General features: G+C 36.5%; 1 protein-coding gene across 2 annotated transcripts in view; it reads right to left on the reverse strand.

The window, feature by feature from the left end:
• Positions 1 to 16817, reverse strand: part of rnf130 (ring finger protein 130) — a 149566-nt gene that overhangs the window by 115388 nt on the left and 17361 nt on the right. The window lies entirely within an intron of this gene.

Raw genomic sequence — 16817 nt, forward strand, 5'->3', positions numbered from 1 at the left:
GAGTGACACATACAAGCATATTCAAAATGACGCATTTAATCACACTTTGCATTCCAAGCAAAGGGGAACTTCTGTCAATGCAGGATTTCCTGGTGTACCGATTACATCAGAGCTACAAAAATGTAAGAGTCGTAAGAAAGCGCGTTGCTAGGACTGATTGAAGGAAAATTTTGTTTCAAAAGACCACCCGATGGAAGCCTTGATAAAAGCATGGTTTTGTGCAAACTGTGCAAAAAGGAGTTTACATACCACCCAAGCACTTCAACCTTACGGTACCATCTAAATGCAAAACATGTTACAGCGAACACAGAAACTGTGTATGCTGTTAGCACTAGCAGTAGGAGTTCGAGTACCAACAAAAGGTGTCGGCAGCCCAAACCTGATTAAATGATTGCCTTCAGGACCAAAATTAGTAAGTCAACATCGGTCAAACACATACAAGCATATTCATGAGTGCAGCTACTTCGAAAACAAAGCACGGTGTTAAACCTAAAGTTTAAATTAAGTTCATAGACTGGCTGCCGCTGCCGTTTGTCATGCCCACGGCTAATGCGGGATACAAGTTTCATGAGAGGACGCAGGATATAAACGAGAGTTTTGATCACTTTGTAACTAAGTTAAAATTGTAGGTGAAGGGCTGTGCTTATGCAAATTCCGAGAGACTGTGTTTGTGGGTGGGATTGACAGTTAAGGCGGGTGGGAGAGTGACGTCATCATCTCCCCTCCCATTCACCTAATTTTGCTCTGAGCTGAGCTCCGCAGCTAACGCGGTCTTGAAGAAGCGACTTTGTCACGCTGCCACCAAATACTCACAGAAAAATCCACAAGTTAATACACACGTTGTCTCTAGAGTTTCTCCACACTCTGAATCCTCCAGGCACTACTTACAAATGGTTACATTGACAATCATGTTACATTATTTTTAAAATGTTTCCTTTTCTTAGCACAAGCACAGCTGAGAAGCTTCGATGCATGTGCTCTATAACGCGTTAAAAAAATAACGCATTTAATCACAATTTGCATTCCAAGCAAAGGGGAACTTCTGTCAATGCATGATTTCCTGATACACCGATTACATTGATGAACACATCAGAGCTACAAAAATGTAAGAGTCAGAAGAAAGCGCGTTGCTAGGACTGATCGGAGGCAAATTTCATTTCAAAAGACTACCCGACGGAAGCCTTGATAAAAGTGTGGTTTTGTACATTACAGAAACAGAAACAAAGGGTAATTTGACCAGCTTCACCTTTAAACTCTGAGTAACCTTTGCCAAAATTATTTTGTACATTAGGCTAAAACAGTGTGATCATTGAACATTTTTTTTTTAATTAGATGTAATTAGAATTACTAAACGGTCACGGAAGCCCAATGATCCACAGTAAGAGCCACAAAGTCCGCTTTTTGTAATGCATCTAATTTTGCTTGCTTTTCAGTGTGCACAAAACCATGCTTTTATCAAGGCTTCCGTCGGGTAGTCTTTTGAAATGAAATTTTCCTCCGATCAGTCGTAGGAACGCCGCTTTATTCCAACTCTTAACATTTTGTAGCTCTGATGTGCATCAATGTAATCGATATACCAGGAAATCATGCATTGACAAAAGTTCCCTTTGCTTGAATTGAAAGTGTGATTAAATGCGTTTTTAACGCGCTATGGAGTACATGCATCGAAGCTTCTCAGCTGTGCTTGTGCTAAGAAAAGGAAACATTTTAAAAATAACGTAACATGATTGTGAATGTAATAGTTTTGTGACCGTTATAAGTGTTGCTGTCATCAAGGATTTGATTATAATTTCTTTCAATCAGGTTCGTATTTGGACAGTTTGCACAAAACCACGCTTTTATCAAGGCTTCCGTTGGGTAGTCTTTTGAAATGAAATTTGCCTCCGATCAGTCTTAGGAATGCGCTTTGTATCCATTATTCATAAAGCTTTAATTGGTGATCTGTCTTTCTGCATGCTAATCGATATTTTTTCATACGTCTCAAACCAAGGGGATGCGAGGGTAAAATGTGCACCCCCTGTCGGGAATCGAACCTCGGACGTCGGCACTAGAGGCCACGGCGTGTGGTTTGTCTATTTGAGAGTATGTAGATCGGGATAGAGAGAGAGAGAGAGCGCAAGATATATATAGATATAGATATAGATATATAGATATATACACACACACATACAGTGGTACCTTGGTATACGTCTGCTTTGGAATAAGTCCAACTTGGTATACGTCCTGTTTGGACACGAAAAATTTTGCTTGGTATACGACCTTTGTTTGGAATACGACTCGCGTGCTAACCTTGTTTACCTCTCTCGAGACAAAGCTATGACTGCCCACGAGCGTTAGTGCGCCAATTGCTAGCATTCAGTGAACAACCAGCGCTATAACTCTCTAGAACTTCCACGTGTGTGATATAGCGGGTCCACAGCTCCTGTCAAAGTCCAGCTTTAAAATAAATAATCACCGTGCTCACAGCTTGAAGGGGCTTGGTGGTTATGTGGCTGAAGGTTGTCAGGGCGATTCGCAATGTGGCCGTTTCTCACCAAAGTGCACTTGTGAGGGACCGTCCACATTCATGATGGTTCCTGGGGCTGCTTATCTTGATAAACAGAAGTGCGAGTTGGCTTGAAGGGGAGTAAAAAGAAAGAAGCAGGGGGGCCGCCAGGTAAAAAGGCATCGGGTTACTTCTTGGTTTTTTTTTTTATTTTATTTTTAAAGAATGTTTCTTGCTGTATTTTAACTTCGTTGTTTTTAGGAAGACTTTTTTCTATTGTTTTTAACCTCCACGTTTCACTTCTGATTTTAAGGATTATTTATTGGAACTTTGGAGACTGCACTTTAATTTGAACACCTTGTTTTGTTAATTGTTTTAATAAAAGCACTTTGCACTTTTTCACCATCCCCTTGCTTTACCGATGAGGTTAGCAGCGAGGCACATTACCGACGGTGTAGGGTTCAAGGGCTCCCCGGCAGCAGATGGGAGCATACAGCAAACCTGCATCGTCACAACATGATTTTGTGTTTTTTTCATGTAAATTTGAATTGACTGTTGAAAAGTATGAAGGCGGCATGCGTATCCGGGACATGGCTGTTGCATACCGTTTGCCGAGAACGACGGTATCTACGATTGTGAAAAACAAAGATGTTATTAAAAGGTAAAGTGAGGTAAAATTTTCATTTATTTCATCCAATTGCTTTTGTATTTATGTATTTTAGTATTAAGCAGTGTTTCAATTATTTTATACAACCCCATCAATGTATAATATGCCAATAATAGGATTTTTTTTTCTTCATGGGAACGGATTAATCATTTTCCCATTATTTCTTATGGGAAAAATTTGTTTGGTATACGTCCTATTTGATATAAGTCAAAGGGTCTGGAACGAATTAAGGATGTATACCAAGGTTCCACTGTGTGTGTGTGTGTGTGTGTGTGTGTGTGTGTGTGTGTGTGTGTGTGTGTTATATATATATACTAGCAGAATACCCGCGCTTGGCAGCGGAGAAGTAGTGTGTTAAAGAAGTTATGAAAAAGAAAAAGGAAACATTTTAAAAATAATATAACATGATTGTCAAAGTAATTGTTTTGTGTATTTGGCACCGTCACAAATTTTTTTCGTCTAGCTGCATCAGAAAATGTACCACGACGTCTGACACGCCTCCTTTTTACTGTTTTCTCACAGCTTGGATTGCTGCTGTCATATATATATATATATATATATACACACACACACACACACATACATATATATATACACATACATATCTTCATATCTACATATCTATATACATATCTACATATATACACATATATATATATACATACCTATCTACATCATATATACACACACATACATACATACACACACACAAATTATATATATGTGTGTATGTATGTATGTATATACGCACGATGATGATGTGTGTGTATATATATACACACACACACATACATACATATATATATATACACATACATATACTTGTGTGTATAGCTTTTATATATGTGTGTGTATAGCTTTGGTCACTGAGTGCAAGGGAGAAATAATAAAATATAGTCTATAAGTTATTAAACAGTAAAACATTAACGTTTTAAGAAGTACAGGTACATTGAGCACTACTGGAGTGGTTTGGGTAAACTACATTTTAAAGACTGTGTAACACAACAGGTAAGTAACTAACAGCAGCTAAAATATATATGGATCATCTCGGTAGTAGATCCCTTTTGAAAGGCGCTACACGACGGCTGTGGTATAGAAATTACATTTTCTATGTGAACGCTCAAATTTGTGCCTCTGGTAATGTGCCTTACCGGCATTTAAAGAAAATTAGTTTTGTGTCCTCTGCAGTGTTAAGCGAGAAAGGCTTTGGTTTGGGATAAAAGGAAAAAAGGTGTAAAGAAAGGAAAGTTGCCTTTTTCTTTTATATAGTATAGAGAGATGTGTTCGCTGAAGTTATGATCGCCTTTTGAGGACAGTCGCGTGGGTCTTGTGTAGACTGGTGAGACGCCCCGCCATTAATCGGCTGTGATGGCACTGTCAGTCCTCTACTGTGTGCGTGTCTTCATAATCCGGTGAGAACCTCATAATCGTATACGTGCAAAAGAAAGTGTGAATCGCCTTAATATTATTTTGCCGTGGTGTAGAAAAGGGGTCCCGTGTTTGCACTTGTCTGGGCTATAGCGCAGGGGAAGGATGAAAAAAATTAAAAGTGCTCACTTTGACTTAAGGCAGAAGCGCAGTCAGCGTCTCAAAGGCTGGCACAGCTATGCACGCACGCTGGCTGCTCGACTTTTGCAGGGCAGGAGACCACAGTTTTTGCAGACACGTTCATGATATCAAAAGTCTCAGCGCTCTTTGGAGGTCATTCATATATTATATATATATAGCAAAATACCCGCCCCTCGCAGCGGAGAAGTAGTGTGTTAAAGAAGTAATGAAAAAGAAAAGGAAACATTTTAATAATAACGTAACATGATTGACATTGTCATGAGTGTTGCTGTCATATATATGCCTGCCTAAATAAGTCACCCTCGCTTTGCTCTTACTTTTTACCGTTCATTTAATCATGGCTAGTGCGGAAAAATTATAAAATGGAAGGAGGATGGCTTTACCAAAACAATTATTGATGGCGAATCGATTATTCATAAAGCTTGAATTGGTGATCTGTTTTTCTGTGTTAACCTCATATTTTTCATACTTCTTCTCAAACTAAGGTGGTGCGAGGGTAAAATGAATGGGATGCGCTGATCAATGTAATCGTGTACCAGGAAATCATGCATTGACAAAAGCTCCCTTTGCTTGTAATGCAAAGTGTGATTAAATGCATTATTTTTAACGCGTTATGGAGCACATGCATCAAGCTTCTCAGCTGTGCTTGTGCTAAGAAAAGGAAAGATTTTAAAAATAACGTAACACGATTGTCAATGTGACCTTTTGTAAGTAGTGCCTGGAGGATTCAGTGTGGAGAAACTCTATAGAGACAGCGTGTGTATTAACTTGTGGATTTTTCTGTGAGTATTTGGTGGCAGTCTGAGGAAGTTGCTTCGGAAGACAGCGTTAGCGCTGAGCTCAGCTCAGAGCAAAATGAGGTGGGAGGGAGATGATGATGTGACTCCCCACCCGCCTTAACTGTCAATCCCCACAAACACAGTCTCTGGAATTTGCATAAGCACACCCCTTCACCTACAATTTTAACTTAGTTACAAAGTGATCAAAACTCTCATTTATATCCTCGTCCTCTCATTAAACTTGTATCCCGCATTACCTGTGGGCATGTGAAACGCCAGGCGTAGCCTGTCTATGAACTTAATTTAAAGTTTAGGTTTACACCTTGCTTTCTTTCCGAGGTAGCAGCAGTCATGAATATGGTAGTATATGTCACTCGCCGCTTCTTATTGTTTCGCTGCCTTCTCAATTATATAATGCATGTTTTCTTAAGCGCTTTTGGAGGTCTTCCTGGTTTTCTACGCACTGCGTTGACAGTCAGTTCACGTGATTACGTGGGAGGCGTGATGATGTCACACGAAACTCCGCCCCGTCATTCCAGCTCAACTCCATTACAGTTAATGGAGAAAAATACCTTCCAGTTATGACCATTAGGCGTAGAATTTCGAAATGAAACCTGCCCAACTTTTGTAAGTAAGCTGTAAGGAATGAGCCTGCCAAATTTCAGCCTTCTACCTACACGGGAAGTTGGAGAATTAGTGATGAGTCAGTGAGTGAGTGAGGGCTTTGCCTTTTATTAGTATATATATATATATATATATATATATATATATATATATATATATATATATATATATATATATAGAGATATATATATATATATAGATATATATATATATATAGAGATATATATATATTATAGATATATATATATAGATATATAGATATATATATATATAGATATATATATATATATATATATATAGAGAGAGAGAGATAGATATAGAGAGAGAGAGAAAGAGAGAGAGAGAGATAGAGATAGAGATATATATAATATATATATATATATACACACATACATACACACACACACACACACACACATACATACATACATACATATACACTCACGCTTCGCATGGGAGAAGTAGTGTGTTAAAGAAGTTATGAAAAAGAAAAGGGAACATTTTAAAAATAACATAACATGATTGTCAATATACAGTAATTGTTTTGTGAGTGTTATGAGTGTTTCTGTCATCAAGGATTTGATTATCATTATTTCTTTCAATCAGGTTCGTATTTGTAGAATGTGTTGTGTTCAAGTTACATTCCGTGTTTGTCAATTGTTGTAAAGATAACAGGTTTCATTCATCGATTTGTTTCTTATTGCATCAATAAACAGCTCGTCTTCTTCTTTATCTGAGACGTGACACACTGCATGCACAGGTTTTTTTTTTACACTGTCTTCCTTTAGCGGGACATTGACTTTTTCCACCGTGTGCTTTGTTTCCGCAGTAGCTGCACTTATGAATATGCTTGTATGTATCACACGCTTCATATTTTTTTGCTGCCTTCTCAATTGTGTAATTCGGTTTTTGTTCAGCACTCTTTGGAACTGTTGCTTTTTGTCTGTGCACTGCTTCATTTCATGTGAGCCGCTCGGTGTACATACATCGAAGGTTCACAGCTGTGCTGGTGCCATCTCGTGCGATGTCCACGGCTGTATTTAATGTTAGCTAAGACCCGGCACTTTAAAGTTTCTCTCGCAGTTTCGCTGAGTTTGTGCCAAACACCACCCTGACCATCTCATCTTCCTCTGCATCAGCACAGTCCTTCACCCGTGAATATTTAGCGGCAGTGTTTCTATTGGATTGCCGCTGACGGACAGCCTTATATGGGCAGGCACTAAATTATGTGGGAGGCGCATCGAGCAGAAGTCTATTATAGTATATGGATGAAAAAAATAGGTTCCAGTTATGACCATTATATATATATATATATATATATATATATATATATATCTATATATCTATATATCTATATATCTATATATCTATATATATAAATATATATCTATGTATATGTATATATCTGACAGCAACACTCATGACAATGTCAATCATTTACGTTATTATTAAAATGTTTCCTTTTCTTTTTCATCACTTCTTTAACACACTACTTCTCCGCTGCGAAGCGTGGGTATTTTGCTAGTTAATTCAATGTAAGTCCATTATCGTTTATTACAAGATATTTTGAACAATTCTTTTGTCTTGTATTGTTTTCCTGCATTGCATTAAAATTTGCATAATTAGATCTGGACCACCCTATACTATGTTCATTTTGATTACTGATAATCTGGAATGAAATTAAATTAGGAAAAATGGGTAATTAGGAAAGGGATTCCTTGATACTCTTTAAGACATAACCGTAATTACATGTAACAATCTCATGCAGAAAAGAATAGATGCTGAGGCCCAATATATAAATGAACAAGCCAAAGCAAAACATGATGGAAAAACAGACTGACAGCATAGGGAATTTAACAGAAGGAGAGCAGATTTCGACAAATTGGGTCACAACAAAATCAAGCAAGTCAGAAAATATATACATAGCATAACATTCAGGTGTTAGTTATAGCATTTACAATTTTTAGTTAATTCATCAAAGACCTACACTCAAATGTTATCACATTTTTGTAACGAGTCATATTCAAAAACAACAGTGATAACAGACTACAACAAAAACATGCCTTTTAACAGTACTTTGCAAAGTCATGCAGTTAGAAACATTGCCCACATAGGCTTATGATGACTCGATACATTTCATAAACAGCAGGCACAATTCAAGCGATGTAAAAATGGCAATATGAAGAGAAAGTCTAGAGGTTTCACCAATCAATCATAATGTTATAGAAAAAAAATCATTATAATATTTAGAAAATAAAGCTGTGAGGTTGTTTTTAGCGCAATTAAACTAACTACTAACTAATGAATGACAACTGCATAATTCCTGCATAATGAGAATTAACACTGTTGGGGAGGAGTAACAATATATTGCTCAATTTAATACAGCACTCGTCAAAATTCACTAAGCAAACGATATCCCAAAGAAATTTCTAAATCATGCTGTCAAAAGCCTGCACTGCAGTAGAAAAACTAAGTCTGGGGCTTTACCCATACAAGTATATGCAGCATGTACTAGGCAAAAACGTTATCTACTCCTTTGTGATAATGGAGAAGATAAATCTGAACCAGTGGAATAAAATTATGAATAACCAACTTCATACAGCATGGAGAGTGGCCAGGACATGGAGATTACATCTTTGCGTTGCTTTAAGGGTTTCAATTTGGAGGTGGAGATGGCAAAGTTCAGTATCTGCATATATGAGTAGACCTGTCATGATTATTACATTTCCCCTTGGGATTAATAAAGTATCTATCTATCTATCTAACCACCCAATTTTTTTGCATTTTTTTAATCCGATTCCAATCATTTTACATAACCATTTGAATTCACAAGTTTACATTCAAATATCACAAGTTCCATTACTTCCCCCTTTTTCCACCTACAACATCCTGCAAACAGGAGAATGCATGCAGCACATTTGAAACCGCACTTCCTAAAGTTTAAATATGAACAAGCTATGTCTTTCTATACACTGTATTCCAGCCATGTACCGTATCTGTTGCAGCCACAAAGCTGCTGGTCTTGCCAGCCATAATGAAACCTGGCAACTTCAGCCTGTTGAGTTAGTGGCTTATGATCTTAACAGATCCTTCAATATATTCCAGTGAAGTGTAAATGGATCTTTCACACTCAGTAGTAGCTTTGCTTGAAATTTCTTTTTTCAATTGCCATTGGGACATTGCTGAAATTTTCACTGCTAACACAAGTCTCTGGAACATTTTGAAATTCTGTTTGTTACCTGCTGATGTGACTATGTGGTGCTCCCACCAACAGGAGGTTAATGTGAGCAACATTCTACATGAGGTGGATATATGCTGCAGCTGAAGTACCATGAGCAGTACAGGAAGGCAGGAGTCAGAAGCTCTGAGGATTCATGTATAGGAGAGAAAACTGCAATAAAATGACCCAATATTGGCAAATTTTAAATGGAGTATAGCCTGTGATTATCCTCTGTGTGGTTTATGTTTCAAAGCATTTGTCTATTTATGTTCTGAAGTCTGTGACATCAGGAACATATGCATTATTATAATATTTATAAATTTGTACTCTAAATATCTGTGGCAAACCAATTAAATGACAAATATACCGTTAATCTCATTTATTCGTATAGCAATTAATTGTCAGCAAATTTTAATTATTGTGTCAGGAGGTGGAGGTGCTACTTGCTTTCAGAAAGCAAAAAGGTGGCAAGGAGGCAAACCATCAGACCCCATCAAGCTCAAGGAATCTACAGTCTCTTTATGCTGAAGTAATTGGGGAATCAAATGTGATGGCATCGACTGCTGAAAGCCTGAAAAAGGGCAAGTTATTTAAAAAAAAAAAAAAAAAAAAAAACAGAGCTTTCTGAGAATTCAGAGGCTACTGACATCGAAACTGCTGGTAATAAGAATGCCCAATTTATTTTTACATATAAAATGGTCAAAATGCTTCACAGTTCCATAATCCTAATGCCATTAGTTTGCTAATCATACTTCCATAAAAATAATATTGCATTTTTTTGCAATTAATTTCAAATTCTGTTTTCTGTAGTAGAAAAGAGTTACTTTCTAACCAGGAGTCAGTAATCAATAGCTTATTCCCAGGATTCATCACCTGAAAACAGCCCTCCTCTTAAGATAACAGCTGAGTCAAGATTTTTTTGTTGCAAACCCAATTTTGAAGTCACAAAAAAAAACAAAACAAAATATATGTAGGATCATTGAGAGAACCAGAGTTAATATAATTGAAACCTTCAAGTAAATAGCATTGGGATTTCAAGTTGCATCACTCCGCACACGTGGTCAGAGAGGCTGCCTGTTTCAATAGATGTGTTAGTAAGAATGGAAACATGGAATTTAGAAATAAAAATGTAGTCTAATCTCATGGGGAGGAAAATGAAAATGTTATAGCAGAGGGATTTAACAGCTGAAAATAACCAAATTTGCACAGAAAGTGAGTTAAGTGAGGAATGTGCTGGTAAAAAGAAGCTGACAAATGATGTAACAGTGATTCTATTAGCATCATTTTAACCCGTTTCAAGTATTTTTGGCTGCAGGTTGCGCCAGAGAAGAATACCTATTCCTCTCCTCCTAATGTTAGGCAATGCAAAGGACACTACAAAGTAGCACTTATTAGAAAATCTGAGTGAACCTTTGGCCAATAACTAGAATTCCTGAATAACTAACACTGAGAAGAGAAATCAAAAGCTGAAACAGAAGACAAATAAATATGAAGAACCAGGAAATACATGCATACAAAATGGCTTAAATGGTTTCCCACCTATACTCCGTATCCAAACAGCCCATTGACAATCTAAATCCCAAAAATCACCCCCAACTTTCAAGCCATGTCTACATGCAGACAACCATTACAACAACATTTTAAAGACAAATCACCACAAAGGCACACCCACTGGATACCCCCCACTCCAGGCAGTGCCAATGGATAGGATGTCTACCACGACCAGAAACATGCTACAGTAAAATCACTTTATGGCACTAAGACATGTGAATGCATGCAGCAGAAGTGGTGGCGAACCAGGGTCATGAGCATATTTCATCATTTCAGCTATAACTACTAGCTTGAGCTGTTGCTGAAATTATTTTATGAAAAAAAGGAAATTCATGGGACAGATAAAAGAATCTTGTTTGCCTCCTGAAGAACCTGGAAATTGTTAATTTGGAGAAACTTTGTTAATGGCCATGGTTGGGATGCATTCTGATTAGGTTTACACATCCTATGAAACCTGTCAACAACAAGAGAGGAATCAAGCAGAGGTGAAAATAAAACTAGTTAAAGCTTATTCAGAAATTCCTTGGAATTTCTATTTTCAGTAGTTTCATTCCCCAAACATTAAATCAGCAGTTCATATTTTCCACTTCCATAAACTTAGAATTTAATGATGCATCTGACTTTCTAGTTAAGTGATTTGCTGATTATGGAGGCCGACAGTCTCCATCAGCCCTCTAAACTGCAAGCGAATTGTGTTATCTTCCTTTGCTCAATTTTAACATCTTTTATGTTATTTCAAAGCGCAGGTAGCTCAGACTGTAATTTCTGCAGTAAGGACTTGGACATAGCTGGTCAACTTCAAACGGTTTCAATTTATCAAACAGAACATTCACATTTGAACAACGAGCATGTCAAGGAAAGGTTACTACTGTACGCAGACTTTTTTTGTAGAACTGGAGACTTCAGAGTGAGATCTTCTTGATCTAGATACCATCTTATGATTCCAGAAGGTAAGTGTATGATGATGGAAACAAACCATACAGAAGATTGTTTAAATAATTGTTCACCTACACTGAACTTAGAGCTGTGCTTCTTGCTACAATCTAAACAACTTTATTTATCAGCCCAGGGGTAAATAAAGATTAGCATGTACAGTACATCAGCCAGGAAAAAGACAATTTTGCAATATAAATATGACTAGTCATTTTAAGACCAATCATTTGTGCAATTATTGTCAACCCCATGTGGATAGAGGCCTGTTAGTCTTTGATGTATGCTGTCCCAAAAACCTCACAAAAAAACCTTTGCATTCCCACTAAAATAAGCAAAATACAAAACTTACACAGATTGACGAAATTTTAAGCAGCTATGAACCCAGGCTTGAAGGTACTTATAATTTTGTTGTGCAGTGAAAAAAATAATTGTAAGTTTGTGTCTCCTGTGATACAGAATAATGTTAAATCTCCTTAAGTTGTGAAATAACCTGCAAAGTAACTTAACCTGATTCTTTTTCATTTAAGTGAACAAAAGATACTCTGTGTGTCGAGGTCACATCGTGATGGTTTCACAAATGTGATGGGCTGTTCACCATCATGTTTATAAAACCTTTCATTCATTTTAAAGCCAACTTGACTGTATATGCCCTGAGTAACATGAGATGCTTCAGGTAACTGGTGTTCTGCATATCTTCATGCACGCCCTCAAACATCAGCTGGCCTTATATTTAAAACTGAAAATCAGCATCATACAGGCTTTGCGACCCAGTTGCAATGAAAAATCGCAGCAGTCAGCAATACATAGAAAAGGAAAATTCAGCTGCTGGCCAAACTGCTGTAAAATCAATCTGACAAAACACACAAATGAACTGAAACAGGTTATTGTAGGCAGCAACATCTTTATAAACCTTTAGCAAGTGGTTAGAAATGTATACCACGAAGGACAGCCAGGTGGTTCTGATGTGGTGCCACATTTACAGAAAACATATTTTATTGTACACTCCTAGTGTGAAGTGCATGAAAAGGCAATATACTTGGAAATGGTCTTATTGTGCAGACTAGGATGATTCAGTCATTGTTACTAGCCGAAAAACACTTTGGAATCTTTCTTAAATTCTAGGTCATGAATTGATGCCTTTTGGGTTGCAACTCATATTTGAAATGGGAAAGGGTTACATATGATTTGAAAAGTGTTTCATAATGGGTTGTTTAAGTAATTGACATTGCTGACAGCAGCAATTCTCCAAAGAGGAACCGATCTGACGGTCATCATGGACTGGATACTAAGAAAGGCAAGACTGGTTCACATGGAAAAAAAAAAATTAAAGGAATACTGCTTATATCTGTGGAAGCCTGGACTGTGATCATTTAAGTGTGTGCCGATAGACCTTTTCTATCAATTCATAAGTATTAAGCTTGGGAAAGGTGCTGTATTATTACTATTATTATTGTTGAAACAGAATTGGTTTACTCCACCTGCAATGCACATAACAGCTTGATATGGTGCTAGGTCAAGTCTGTTTTATATAGTTGTTAAATAGAATACAAACTGATGATGAAAAGGAATGGCTATGAACTTGGCTCACAAATCTACGGTAGCCTGAGCTTTGACAAGTCCTGTATTTACTCCCTCTTCACCCTACTCACCCATCTCACACTATGATGCCATATACGATTGTCTGGAGTAAGTTGTGTCTATTTTGCCAAGTGTTTGAGTACTTCTTTAGGAAGCATTATTTGTTCTGGGAACTAGGAATTGAATAATTTCTTGCCTCACAATCAACCATATAAAATACTCAAAGGTAATTATATAATTTCAGATTTTAATTCTCTATAATCTTGGGTCTAGTATGCAGAATCAACCAAAATTGAGACAATCAAGTCACTACAAAGTACATGTAGACCTGGGAAGCAATTGCTTGCTAAACCACTTTGCACCATGGCACCTTGCACTGACATTGCTCTGGAGCTTTTTTGGCATTCTGCAGAACATACACAAGGAAAGTTGCCATAAAATAAGACTTCTTCAGGGCAACAACCAACTGTTTTGTAGCAACTGCAAGTAATTGAATTTTTATTTCAAGGAATGAAAGACCATTGGAATGGAGAAAATATCACAGTTTGTCTGTAATAACATGTCAATATAGCGATTCCTCACTTTTCACTGGAATTTCCATGAATAACTGACTACCCAGCCCAAAAAGTAATTAAATGAACATACTGCTCAAGTTTCACGAGAAAAGAAAAATAATTGCATTTTCTCCTTACTTTTAAAGCAATTTTGCAACTGGTTCATTTTCACTGGCTGAAGTTTTTCTTTGTCAAAATATTATGATAGGGAGCCACGCCTATTTTTTGCTTCAAGCCCTAGACCATGCCAAATCACTTGTGAAACTAAGATTGTTCTGGGATGTGCATCAACTGAAAGCACAAAGTAAAAACCCAGAAAAAGTTATGAATCTCTGTACTCAAATGCCATTATCTGGTTTAAGGCTTCTTGTGTTACTAGATATGAAGAAGAGAACTGAGAGAAAAGCAGACTGCCTTTAACATGGCTAATTCTCATTCATTATTTGTTACTTGTTACTGTATGAAGAATCTACAAACAAAATGTCCGAGCATTTTCTTAGCCAACAGTAGGCAGTATCTGATGCCATAAGCAATATATTTCAGTCTCAGGACAATAAGGGTAGCATGGTGGTGCAAAAGTAGCACTGCTGCCTTGCAGTACAGAGACCAGGAACTGCACCCCAGATCCTGCATGAAGTTTGCATGTTCTCTCCGTGTTTGCACGGTTTTCCTCCCTCTGTGCAAAGAAATGCAGTTTAGGTGGATTGGTGACGTTGAATTGGGCCATGTGTGTTTGGTGTATTTTGTACCCTGTGCTAGCTGGGATAAGCTCCAGCCTTCACACTTGACTCTAGGGTGGATTAGACAGAAAATGACATGATACGTAAAGCATACATACAATATGTTAGAAGAGTAGCACCTTACTTTTTATGGGAATTTGACTTTTTTCACATGGCTGTGTTTTTCTGTCACTGTTAACACCTATATTTGTGGGCTGTTCTATAACAAGTCGCAATAACAGACAAACACTCTAATTAAGCAACACACAAACTGTTGTACTCCCGTTTTCATTATATTCATATTCTGGGTCAGGAGAAATGATTATTATTTAGTATATTGTTTTAATGTTATACATAGTGCTGATAACTATATTTATTTGCGGTTTACTTATTTTTATGACGCTAAAAAAGTAATACTAGTTAAGACAGTGAAGGTTTACTTCATTTTCTGAGCAGCAGTAGTTTACATATTCTGAGATTAAAACAAAATGTACATAAAACAAATCAAAATAATTTTTTATTTTTTCAGCACATTTTCACAATACCAAACAATATTAAAAACCAACATAATGTTTCATCACATTTTCAAACTGCTCCATCCTTATTTTGCACCACAGTAAGCATAACATTTGGATTATGCAAAATAACACAAAAAACAAGATTAATCAAAAAGTCTTCAGAAGACTCAAATTTACAAAAAAAAAAAACATCAGAATGAGAACAGCAAGATAATATTATTATTATTATGCTTCTCAAATGTTTATTGATGTTTCTAGTGAAGTCTTTCTGTTTTCCAATATAAAAATACTTCCTGGAGATAATTTACTTTAAAAACATAACTAATTGCATTGCAATTTATGACTCCATAGTTATGGTAGTTATATTTCAAAGTATAAAACCATTTTGGAATTATTCCATCAATAAAACAAGAAAGGGCAAAGAAAACAAATAATGTATATCTAAAGATGATAGCCTCATCCCAAATGGAACATTGAAGCAGTCCAGTCATATTTCTCATATAATGCATTACAGGTCTCCAAGCATAACTGAAAAGAAATAATTTTTTTCCTTTCCATACTATAACTCTAAAAGTGAATTCAATGGTAACGCAAGTACATTTTAAATTTTTTTATGAACCTATTTCTTTGTGGTAGACTTCTTGATATACTTTTTTAGTATCCACAAACAAACTACTCTTGCATTCAGCACTCTAAATTAACCTCCATATTTCTGTTCGATTTTGTTCTGAGTTTGTTCTAAACTTAAATTAAAATTTAAAGGACTCTAAGCTATCTGTATAGCTGTTTTCCAAAAGACACAAATTGTGGACAATTTTAAATAACAAGTGACAAAAGAGTTACTGTGAAACAAAGGATGGTAAATCTCTTACAGCAAAGATACTATGAATGTCTTCCGCAAGTATAAACAGCTTTAAAGCTTGGCTGAAGAAGAAACCTGACAGCACAACAAATGTGTATATTTATTAACAGTCCATATACTTTTTTTGTTTTTTTAGTGAAAAAACACTGAACAGAAGTAGGCACAGTCTTTAGTCTTAAGATTCTCTATGTTTCAAATGTTAAAAGAAATATGCACTAAAGTTTTAAACCAACTAAAATTATTGGAGTCAAAGTATAAATGTTATTTTTGTTGTTCTTGTTCAAAATATTTCACTTCATTGCAGTTACACACTGTTTTGGTAAGAAATAAAGAAATAATACACCCAAAAATAATATTTTTTATATGCTACGTAACTCTTGTAGTTTGTAGCAGCAGTCTGGAAAAATTATAGTTTTATGTTTTCATGGAGAAAGTACATAAAAAGATTCTAACACAATGGGTCACAATAGTGAACAGTGATGTGAAAAACGACCGAAGGAGGAAAGAAAGAGGTTGGGAGCTTTGCTGCATCCGCCACATGACAACACTACCTAGATTGGGACCCGAGTGCAGCGGTGCAATGGTTAACAACTCAGCACCACAATGGAACAGTCTGGGTTTTTTTTTTTTTTTTAAAAAAAAAAAAAAAGTGGCTGGAGTGCCAATCCTGCCATCAACCCCAAGAAAAAAAAAAAACCTCACATAACTCATGTTGCATAATTCTCATGTCAGTTATGTTCATATCCTCTACTTTTTAT

The sequence above is a fragment of the Polypterus senegalus genome, chromosome 13 (assembly GCF_016835505.1).
Source record: "Polypterus senegalus isolate Bchr_013 chromosome 13, ASM1683550v1, whole genome shotgun sequence".
Classification (NCBI taxonomy): Eukaryota; Metazoa; Chordata; class Cladistia; order Polypteriformes; family Polypteridae; genus Polypterus; species Polypterus senegalus.